The sequence below is a fragment of the Penaeus monodon genome, chromosome 40 (assembly GCF_015228065.2).
Source record: "Penaeus monodon isolate SGIC_2016 chromosome 40, NSTDA_Pmon_1, whole genome shotgun sequence".
Lineage (NCBI taxonomy): Eukaryota > Metazoa > Arthropoda > Malacostraca > Decapoda > Penaeidae > Penaeus > Penaeus monodon.
The window spans coordinates 23,051,163-23,062,715 of NC_051425.1; the positions used below are offsets into that span (position 1 = coordinate 23,051,163).

The 11,553-nt window shown below is 42.3% G+C and overlaps 1 long non-coding RNA gene across 1 annotated transcript; it reads left to right on the forward strand.

Annotated features, from left to right (window-relative positions):
* The first annotated feature begins 9,422 nt into the window (after positions 1-9,422).
* Positions 9,423-11,116, forward strand: LOC119598099. Its single transcript, XR_005230943.1, has 2 exons — positions 9,423-9,522; positions 9,894-11,116. It is a non-coding gene; the product is annotated as an uncharacterized LOC119598099 (long non-coding RNA).
* Positions 11,117-11,553: the final 437 nt, after the last annotated feature.

Below are 11,553 nucleotides of genomic sequence, written 5' to 3' on the forward strand. Positions count from 1 at the left end.
AGAGGGGAAGGGAAGAACGAATCCAGAGGAAAGTTTGTGAGCGTCTCTTGAGCTCTCAATTAGGCAAGTGGAGACATGGGTTGTTTACCTCGGCCCAGGTTCTCGGGGAGGGACGGAGGGAAGGCGAAAGGGTGCGAATTGCACACACTACTAGAGCAGATCTTTGTACATTTTTACGTGTATATATGTATTTTATTTATTTTTAAGGCACATGAATCGGTAAGCAAACACTTGGTCGCCCTGTTATTAAAAAGTCGCACCTGCAAAGTCATGTATTGCCAAGTAAAAATATTCATTCATTCACTTCTGAGGACGCTGCTAAATAGTCTCTCCTTATGAACAGTAGAATCATAGAAGTTAATTCGAGAGAGAATGGTGGTGCAAGTGGCATGAGCTGCGGGAACACATTCTTTGAACTCAATAGCGTATCAAATATTCATTCACTATTGAACTGTACGGTGAACTCGAAGCTGTAATGCGGAGAACTTGTAAAGTCGGTGGACTAATTTTCCCTTTTTTCTCTTTCGCAGGAATGAAGGAACCCCAGAACAACGGCAGTGGGGGCGGCGGAGGATCTTCTCGCCCTCCCCTCCTGCAGGAGCCTCGCGGTTTCGGCATGAACGCTGCACCTTCAGTAAGTTTGTTTTTTCTTTTGGGCCCCTTTCCTTGCCCTCCTCTCCCCCTCACCCCCCTCCCGCTCTTTTTCCTCCTCCCCCTTCTTTTTATGGCTGGGTCCTCGTTCTCCTGTGTTCCTTGAGCTGAGAAGGGAAACTTCGGCGCTCCTTGGCAGGGTTGCCAGGGCCTTCCCGCGGGGGTGGAGGCAGGGCACTGCTTTGACAGGGGGGTCACAGGAAAGGTGGAGGGCAGGGGAGGAGGGGGTATGTTGGGTTGGGGTTCAGGGTGTAATCAGTACATGTAGCTCTTTGTTGGTTTGATTAGAAGGAATTTCGAAACTTTACATGCGTTCAACTTTTGTCGTTTGACTGCTCAAAGGGAAGTGGAATGGGAGGGGTTTTGGAGTGGACCAGGCAGCACAAGCGGAAAAGAGAAGAAGCAGGAGCAGGAAGAAACAGGATTGACAGGCGGGGGCCCCGAGTGAGGTTGTGGACGAGGGCAGCCACCACCCTCGCGGTAATCCAATTGTCTGTGCTGCTCCACACACCCGTTTCAAGTGGAAAATCAATACCTTACTCTGCACCGGCTTACAGTGGTGCTAGAAGCCAGGGGATGCCGGCCCGGCGTCACCCTCCTGCTCCTTCTGCTCCTGCTGCTCCTGCTGTTGCCTATGTTGCTGTCACGCTCGCGGCCTTTCTTCTCTCGTTTTGCCGTCCTATCCTCGCATCTCTCTTCTCGTCTCCTTGCCAACTCTTCATCTCTCTCTCTCCTCTCTCTCTCCCTCCCTCCCTCCCTCCCTCCTCTCCCTCCTCTCCCTCCTCTCCCTCCTCCTCTCCCTCTCTCACTCCTCTCTCTCTCTCTCTCTCTCTCTCTCTCTCTCTCTCTCTCTCTCTCTCCCTCCCTCCTCCCTCCCTCTCCTCTCTCTCTTCTTCTCTGCTCTCTCAGTCTGTCTCTCTCTCTCCTCTCTCCTTCCCTCCCTTCCTCCCTCCTCCCTCTCTCTCTCCCTCTCTCTCCTCTCTCTCTCTCTTCTCTCTCCTCTCCTTCTTCTTCTGCCTCGAGGGTAAAAGGCTTCCTCACCGCTACTTGGCTTCACTTTTTGTGGCTTTATCTATTCCTGCCTTTCTCTTAATCTGTCTTCCCCTTTTTAAAACGCCCTCTCCCTTTTCCCTTTTTTCCCAATCTGTAACTGCATTTTTTATTTTTTCCCTTTTTTCCCTCCTTTTTTTTTTCCTCCCTTTTTCCCCCCCTCTTTCCCCCTCTTCCTTTCCATCCCCACCTTTCCGCGCCCCTCTTCTTTTCCCCCTTCCCCCTTCTCCGCCCCTCTTCTTTAGGACTCCCCCCTTTTCCCTTTTTCTTTTACCCCAATAAAATGGGAAAACGCAGCTACCGAAAGGGAGGCTAAAGGGGGGCAGGGGGTTTTTTATAGGGGTTTTAAATAGCGAGGGGGGGGAAAGGGAAGGGAGAGGGAGAGTAGAGGAGGTGGGGAAGGGGAAAAATGGGCGAGGTGTGTGAGAGGGCAACCGCTACAGGGGCTAGGGGACCACCTTCTGGGCCGGCGGTTTTGGCCTTTTTATTTTTTTGGGGGGAGGATTAAGGAAGGTTATTTTTTTGGTAAGAATTTTTTAAATTTTTAAAATTTTATATTTTTAATATATAATATATATATATTATATATATATTTTAAAATATATTTTATATATATAATGAATTATGTAATTCTTTTTCACTTTCCCTTTTTCCTTCCCCCTCCCCCATTTCCTCATTTCCCGTTCTCCCCTTTCTCTTCTCTTCCCTCCCTCCCCTTTCCCCCCCCCCGTCCCTTTTTTCCCTTTTCCCCCTTTTTTCCTCCCCTCCCCCCCTCCTGCATCATCCCGCGTAGCAGAATCAACACGGGCCTGGGCCCCCAAATTTTTTTGTCAAAATACTTTCCCAAATTTAGTCGGCAAAAAGTTTAAAGGTTTTAGCGTGATTTTTACTCAGCTCCCCTTTGGGACGGGGAAAAGTTTGGGGGGCCCCTCCCCCCTCTCTCCCCTCTCCCCCTTTCTCCCTTCCTCCCCCCACCCCCTTTTTTCCCCTGTTTGGGCCCCTTCCCCCCTTCCCCCTTCCCTTCTCCCCGCTCCCCATTCCCCCCCCCTCCCTTTCTCTATTTTTTTCCCCTTTTCCTTTTTATTTTAAATATTCAAATCAACACGAGTACCGTGTCTCCCTTCCTGTTTGTTTTAATTTTTTTCCATCCCCTCCGCCCCCTTCATTCTGCTCTCCCCCGGGCCCCCCCCCCCCCCCCGATGCAGCCGGGTTTTTTCTTTTCCCCCCCCTTTCTCTCCCTCCTCCCCCCCAAACCCTTTTACCTATTTTCCCCTGTCCTTCCTAAATCTCAGAAATGTTTAGCCCTTTTCCCCGTTTTAAAAATTTTTTTCCCGGGGGGCGAATCCCACGTAACCCCCTTTCCCCCCTTTCCCCCGGGCCTGTTTGTTTGCTCATTGTTTTATTTTTCCCAAATTTTTTTTTTCCAAGGGGGCGGCAAAAACGGACAAATGGGGGGGGCCCAAAAAACCCTCGGGCCGGCGCCCCCCTTCAAAAAACCCCCATGCCGGGACGGGGGGTGCCCGGGGAAAGAGCTTGTTTCTTTCTTTTTTTTTTTATTATACATGAAAATACTGATTTATAAATGCAGATATTGAATATAAATGCAAATATTTGTTTTGTAGAGGGAAAAGGTTTTTAAAGGGCAAGTAATTTTTTTTTTGTACGGGGTTTATTCTTGTGGTATTTGTAATAAAAAATTGTGTGTGTGTGGGGTGTTTTGTGTGTGGCACGAGCGGGTGCGTTCGTGTGTGAAAACCATTTGCTTTGTGCATAAGAAAGTGATGGAGTGTAAGGCCTCAGGCAATGGTTTATGGGGGCGGGGGGCGGGGATCCCCCTAACAAAACGCCCCTAACTCAATTATTAAATTATCGTTTTGGCCTCTTCGCACGTAAAAGGTTTGGCCCCCCGGGAGTGGGGCCCTGGGGCACTCGCTGGATGGGGGAAAGGGGGAGTGACTTTGGGGGGAGGGGGTTAGGAAGGAGATTTAAATTAAAGAGAAAGGAAAAAGGAAGAAAAAAATAAAAAAAAAAGGAATGGATAGGAAGGATGGGAAAAGGTAAGGAGGGAGGGGAAGAAGGATGAGGGAAGGGAAAATTTGGGAAAAAAAAAAAAGGGAAGGGCTGTAAGCTTAGTAGTGCCGTTTGAGGGAAAAGGGGTTGAAAAGGGGGATAGTAAGCGAAGAGGACGGGGACGGGGAGGGAGGGCGGTGAAAATGGCGGCACTTTTAAAATGGGTTTGAGTTTGTCAAGAAAAGGTTTTGTCGGGGCCGAAACTAAGAGGGTGGTAAGATGACAGGGTAACGAAATTTAAAATGATGGATCGAAAAGAAGTCGAGCGAAAATTTAAGTGTAAAGACGGGGGGATGCTTTTCGGCCACGAAATTAAAGCGACAGCGCCTTGGGGTTTTGGTCCCCCCCCCCCCGCCCCCGGGGGTTTGTGGGTCGGGGGCGGGGGGTTTGGGCGTGGGGGCCCGGGGGGAGGCCCCCCGGGCGGTGGCGGCGGGGGAGGGCTTGCCGTGTGGGGCGGGATCATGTTTTTTGAAAAACTCTTCCTGCTCATGGGGGCGGCCGGTTTTATTATGGCTTTTTTTGGGGGGGTTTGGGAAAAACCCAGGGTTTTTGGGATTGGCCTTTTTTTTTAAAACTAATCTTTTTCTACTCTCAGGTTCGGTATGAACAAGGGAATCAGTAAGGGGCGGACTGCGCGGTGGCGGCCTCGTGGGGCGGCGGCGGCCCGGCCGGGGGGCCCTTCATGGGGGGCGGGGGCGGACCGGAGGTGCCCCCCCGGCGGGGCCATGGGACACCCCCAAGCCCGGCATCCACAACAGGGCGCCGCCCCTAAATGGTATACGGACTCAAAAAGGGGAAAAGATGAAGGGGGGGCCCGGACTTAAACCCTTGCTATGCTCTACGGAAAATGTTGTCAGGGTAGTACACAAAAAACCAGCCTCGCTCTTTTCCTCTCTTGCTTGTTTGTTAGCCCGTTCAAGTGCATGGGGGGACACGCGGCGGCACCCATCCCGCCCTCATTTGGGAAAAGGGGCCTATCGAATGGGCCATGGAAAACACCCAAACCCCCCTCCGAAACAAATGTTTCAAAAAATTTTCCCTTCCCCATAGAGGGATTTCCCAAAATTTCTTTTTTAAGCCCCCCCTTTTCCCCCCTCCCTCGAAGAATCCCATAGTTCAAGAGCGGGTGCGGCAACTCGATCCCTCGCCTGCCCAGGTCCCCGTTAAAGGGGGCGGTTCGCAGGGGGGCGGGGGGATGTGTGATTGGCATTGTCCCTGGAAAACGTTTTGTTGTGTGAAATGAAAACCGAGCTTTCAAAAATACGACCCCCTCCCTCTGTATAGGTCTTTTTGGAGTAAAGGGATTTATTTGCTTTTCCTTGTCTCGTTGGAAAATTTAAAAAAAGGGCCCAAATTTTTTTGGGGAATTTTTTTATGGCATTTGTGGGTCTTGGTGCCCGTTAGAAAAAAAAAATAAAAAAAAAAAGGGGATTACCCCTTGATTTTTTTTTTTTTCCGTTTGTCCTCACGGGGTTTAGTTTTTCCCGAGGGACACGCCATACGGGGGGTGTCTATTGACCAGGGGGTTTTAAAGGGACGGGGCCCTTTGCTAGTGGGGGACGTCGAGATTTGGGGGTGGGGAAAGGTGGGGGGAGAGGGTATTATCGCTTATCCCTTTTGATTATTTACATTGGGGACATAACAATAATTGGAGCAGCTACGGGGCAAAAAGGGGACATTACTAATTTGCACTTGAGAACGTACGTAAAATTAAAAAAAATTCCCCCTTTTTCCCAAAATCACCCCCTTTCCTCAAATATAGAAAATTTTTCCCTTTTTCCTTCTCCGAAAAATTTCCTGAAGACGAAGGAGGGGTGCGCCATGGTCCGAGGGTGACGCCGGGGCGGTTGAGCGCGCTTTTGGCCCAAAACCTAAAACAACACGACTTTCTTCATTTCCCAAGAGCAACTTGGGTGAGTAAAGTGGGTGATGGTTTGGGTAAAATTTGGGGGTTGACAGTCGCTGGTCGGTTTTCATCTGTCGAGCCCCCGAAGCGATGAATTGGATTCAGCTGTGTAAAACGTGGCCAAATGGGAAACGGCTCCCTTTCTGGGTTTTTTTTAATATCATTATTTGTTTTTTTTATATTTAATGTGTTTTTTTTTTGGAGGGGGAATTCCAAATTTTGCTCTAAGGGGGAAGGGAACAGCAAAGGTTTTGTACTTTTCTCTCATTTGGAAATTTCCCCCACACACGCATGTTTTCATGCACTGGGAAAGATCCAAAATTTTATTTACTCTACTCTTTTCCCTTTTATCATTTATCTTGTTAAATTTGTCTTTGGGTTTTTTCCTGTTTAACTTTTGTTATGTTTTTTTCCCCCCTCCCTTTTTTTTCCTCTCGTGTGGCCATCCTTTTATTTTCCCATTTTTCTATTAAAGTCTATTTTTTGTCTGTCTTTCAGTCAAATGCAAAATAAATTTTGTAAAAAAATTCAAGATGGTATTAATTCCACAATGTGAATTAACAAAAACTGATTGGGTTTAACATTTTAACATTATAATATTGACCGGACATCAGTATTAAAAATCATAGTTGCTTATTTAAAAAAATTTTTTTTTCTTTTTACTTTTGCAATTGTTCTCAAGATAAACACAAAAAAAGGGAAAACCCAAATAGGTCAGGATTTTTTTTTTTCTGTATAAATAAAATTTAAAGGGGATAAATAGTATTAGAATTTTCCATTCGGGATGAAAACCCTTCCCAACCACTATGGGGTAGCGGGGCCCCGGATAAAAAAAAAGGGTTTTATCTCGGTAAAAATTGGGTTTTGGGATTTTGTTCGGGGGGTCGGGAGCTTTGAGGGGGGGAATTTCCCCAAACCAAAAACTCTCTGGGGGCCGTTAGGGGTCAGGTGGAAAGCAGATTTCCATCTCTTGTGCATTCTTTTCGTAACCCTGCTTCCCACCATCCATGTCCTTTTTTGTATTTTTATTTCTTTTTTGTTTTCCCGGCTTTTTTGCAATTTTTTTGTCATAGTAGCTATTGTTATTTTTTTAAAAGGACTTCCCTTATTTGCAAACATGCCCTTATATCCCCCCTATTATTCCCCATCTTTTTGAAAATTGCGGGGCAGCCCTAATTTTTTTTATTAAGGGAAACCCTATAATAAAACACGGGAATTTATTTTCGCCCCTTCCGCCCAAATCCATGCATGTCGAAAATACCCATTTCATTTTTTTTTTTTCCCCATTTAAAGATACTAAAAGCGGGCCCTTTCCGGGCTGATGCCCAGCACCCATATGACCTCCCGTTTGGAAAACCCCCCCTTAAAGGACTACAGGGAAAAACAAAAAAAAAAAGGTTTCTTTAAACCCCGGGAAAAAAGGGCTTTCCAAGAACGGGGTACAGCCTCCATCCAAGGTGGGTGTCTTTGATTTTCGAACCCCATTTTAAACCCTTTTTATGAACGGGTTTTAATTACTAAAAGTTTTGTTTAAGTTTGTGAGAGATGGGGGGGGGGTTTTCAATATTTAAAACAAGTTTTTAAAACTTAATATTATTTTTGATTACCGTATATATTTCAGCTGAGTAAAGGGGGACATCTAGAACTATCTTTTTTCTTGTTTACCCGGACTTAGTAATTTTCTTCAGTTTATTATGAAAATTTTATCCCATTGAAAAAAAAAAAAAAAAAAAAAAAAAAGTCATCATATATGTTCATTTTCCATCCGGGTTTTCCCAATATTTTTTTTTTTGGTCCCACTTAAAACCAAGTGTTTTTATCATTTCCCAAAACAGAAAAAAGCAGTGGGTTATTTTGTTTTTCTTTTCTTATTTGATTAGTAAAAAGAATTTTCAAGAGATGCCCAAAAAATTTAATTCATTACTGGCAGTTATGAAAAAACCCAACTTCACTTCCTAGCTGGTCTGTGAAAAGAATAATGGCAAAAAATTTTTTTTGTGGTTTTTTACATGGGAAAGAGAATTTTAAATTCATTCCACCCGAATTTTTAAATCAAAACCATTTAAATTTTTTGGGGGCCCCCTTTTTTAAAAATTGCAAATTAGTTCTATTTGCTTTAAAGATGGAAATTGAAAAAATTGGGGGAACTAATTTTTCATTTGGGGGTAAGTTTAAAATTTAATTTGCCCTGAACCCCTTTTTTTAAAGATCCTGCATTTCTTCAAACACTCCTCCCCCGGGATGAGGCCCCAGCTTAAAAAGGGGGTCATTGATGGGGGAGTCACAAAAACCTAAGGCATAAAGCTGTTCCCATCAAAGGGTAAGTGTGAGTAAATCTTTGGGGAAAAAGGACGCAGGTCTTTTGAAACCAATTTTGGTTTTTTTGAGAGATACAGTGTGGCCCCCTTTGGTTTTGTATTTTTTTTTTTTATGAAAGAGTAACCCTTTGTAGCGGGCTCTGTTTTAGGTCCAATAAATTGTTTTGGTTGTTACGGCAGGGGTAAGCGGTGTTTTGGTGTTAATGGGCCCCTTTTAATGCAATACAAGTATTAAGCAAAATTTTTGTAGGTGAAAAAAATAAATAACCAAAAAAAAAAGGATGTTCTCTGCTGCGAAAAAATTTGGAAAAAATAAATCTGCTTTTCCTTTTATTAAAATAATTTATTTTTTACTTTTTGTTAAAGCAGTTGTCATGCTTTTATTACCCTCTTTTTCTTTTTCTTTTTCTTTTTTTTTTTTCTTTTTTTTTTTCTTTTTTTTTTTCGTCTTACTTTTCTTTTTTTTTCTTTTTTTTTCTTTTTTTTTTTTTGGTTTACAAGCATCTTTGGGCAGAAAATTTTCTTGATTTCCCACATTTTCTGTTTAAAAGGGCTCATTAAAAAATAGTAAAGGGTTTTTGACCCAAGGAAATGGGACAAAAAAAAATTTTTTGATGTTGTAAGTCTGATTAAAATATATTTGGTCCCTTTTTTTTTTTTAACCCCAAGAATTTGATGTTTTGTCAAAGGGAAAGGGTTTAAGAATTCATGTCGTTTAAGGGTGTTTAATGAGTTTTTGCTTTTCAAATCATTGCTTTTGTTGTGGTGAGCAAAAAAAAATTTCTCTAGTTTTACAGACTGCTTTTTTTTTTTGCGGTTAAAAAAGTTTTTTTTTAAGATTTAATTTTGTTGAAAAAAAAGTAATGTTTTTATTTCCCTTAAATTAATCGTTTTAAGAATATATGTAGTTTTTTCTAGGGAAAAGAAAAACATATATTGAAACTCTCTAGAATTTTGCTTAAATGAGAACTAAAAAACCTGTATTTTAATATGATCCCCAATAGAAGGTCAGTGTTTTTTTAAAAAATCTCACCAATTAATTTTATCTCGGAAAAATTTTGATTTTGAACGAGTATACCTTTAAATTTTAAAAGCTAATTTTTATTTCCCTTTTGGAATGTGTGCAAGTTATCTTTTTTTGAACGAGCCAGATTTGAAGGTAAATTTTATCTCTTTCTATATATTCTTTTCCAAAAAGATGCTCCTCGACTCGGAAAACCTGTGCTTTTTTTGCCTTGCATTTTCCTGGATCCACTTTTTGGGTTTTGGGGTTTCATTCCTCAGGGGGACTAAAGTTCTTTTCCCTTTAAAAAGGAGGACTCCCTGGAGAAAGTGGAGTTCTCAAGCTATAATTGCATTTCACTCAAACTTCAAGATTCCTCCAACACAGGAGTTGGTTTAATGTATGTTTTTTTTTTCCCCCAAAGTGAGGGGAGCCCCAGGGGGCTTTTGGATTTCCAAACCAAACTCTTGAGGTTTGGGAAAAAGGATTGGTGATTGGGAACCACGCACCCATCCCCAACCCTAGTAAGTGTCATTATATATGCATGTATAATCTGGGCAAATTTTTTACTATTTTACTTTAGTTATTGCTGTATGTGTGTCGTATGTTGTCATGTACACTAATGAAATTTTGGAAGACTTTTTCCTGTTCTTTTTCCAAATATGTAAAGATATTATAAGTTGATAGGCATAGAAAACCATTATTCTAAAATCAAGTTGCTTAATTAAAATGATATACATAGAGGTAGGCTGATAGATTTAAACAAATTTATAATTGTAAAAAAAAGGTACTAAATTTCTGGTATGTATTTTTTTTCATCTTATAAAAAATTTTTTTTTCGCGCTAAAAAAAATTTTGGGTGTGAGCAAAATTCCTTTTCCTTTGCCCCCAACAGACAGCAAGTTCCCCTTCATCATGAAGCTGTGTTTCTCATCCTCAAGACATATCCCCAACAAGATGGCCGAGTGAAGAGCTCGCAGTACGACGGCAGCAGCAGCAGCGGTGGTGACCTGTCGTACCCGGGCCATTTCAGTTGCTTCATTGCTGCTTTAGTGACCTGCAGGGTACACCAGGGTTGTTGGCAGCCAGGCAGGGAAGATCGGGGACTCGTTAACATCTTGTTCCATTGATAACATTCTTGAAGAGTGTTACCTGGAGGACCTGGATGTTCACGATCTCCATGGGGTTGTTAGCAGCTCAGTGAGATTGTTGGCAACTTTTGGGGAGGAAATATTGGCCAATTTTTTGGGGTTGCTGTATTATTGTGACTGTGGGGAATTAATGAACAGCAGCTGGATGATGATGATGATGAGAGAAAGAGAAAGAGAGAGAGAGAAAAAAGGACTGGGCTGTTTGGGTTTTTTGAGGGGTTTTTAGGGACATTTCGCAGAAATTTCTCCCCCCCCCCCCCCCCCCCCGCCACCCACCCATGGGAGGAGGGGGGGTGGGGTGTTTTCTTCCCGCAAATCCCTCAGGGACTCTTCACTGGCAATGCCCCACTGGAGGCTCACTGCAGATCAAATTCAGGAAGCTTCAGTTTTTTTATTTTTTTATTCTTTTTTATTTTTATTTTTTTTCTTATTATTTGTACTTGGTAAATATTATTATTTGTAAAGGAGCTTTGATGTAATAAGTATCATCATCATCCCCCCCCCCCCTGCCCCCATAAAAAAACAAAACAAAAACAAAAAAACAAACAACCCTCAGTCTTTTCTATGGTGACTGTCAAGTGTTTTATGCTTTGTATTTTGTGAAAATGATAAAAAAAAAGTCTTGTAAAATTAGTTAACAGTTTTAACCAGATTTTACTGGGAAATGAGGGAAAAGTTATTTGGGATTCTTGGGGTTCCCTTTGGCTTTATTGTCATGGAAATAGCGGGTTCTTGACCTTTTTTTTTAGGGGAAAATAAAAATGTAAGTGGTAATTTTATGTCTAATGTTTTCCTGAGGAGCCCAGCAGTTGTGGTAGGATAAGTGCAGTATAAACCCTCCTTGAGTTGGAAGCTTGGGCAGTACCCCACTGTCCGTCCTACGCTCTCTCTATATCACTATTATCATTATTCTGTATCACATGAGGAGGAGAAACCGGGTAAACTTTCATTTGATCATTTAAGCAAAAAGGAAAAAGATGAAAATTTTAAAGAGAAAGTAAAGAAAAAATTTAAATTTTAAATCTTCCTTTTCAGCTATATGCCCCTTTATTTATTTATTTTTTAGGGCATGTTAATAATAACCAAAGTATTCATAAATTGCTAGACAAAGGAAGGGAAAAAGTAATTTATTTTTTTTCCCCCCAAGGGTGAATAAAACTATGGAAAAATTGGGAGCCTTTTAAAATTGTTTTTCTTTAAAAAAGGGGGGGGGGGGGGTTTTAAAAAAAGAAAATTGTCAAAAAAAAAAGAAAAGAAAAAAAAAAAAAAATTTTTCCCGGGTTTTCCCTTCCATGCTCAGGGCAGTGAAAGGGTAAAAAACTGTTCAAAATAGGGTTTTAGGTTTTTTAAAATTATTCCAGGTTTGGCAAATTATTATTATTCTCTTTTTGGAACTGTTTACTC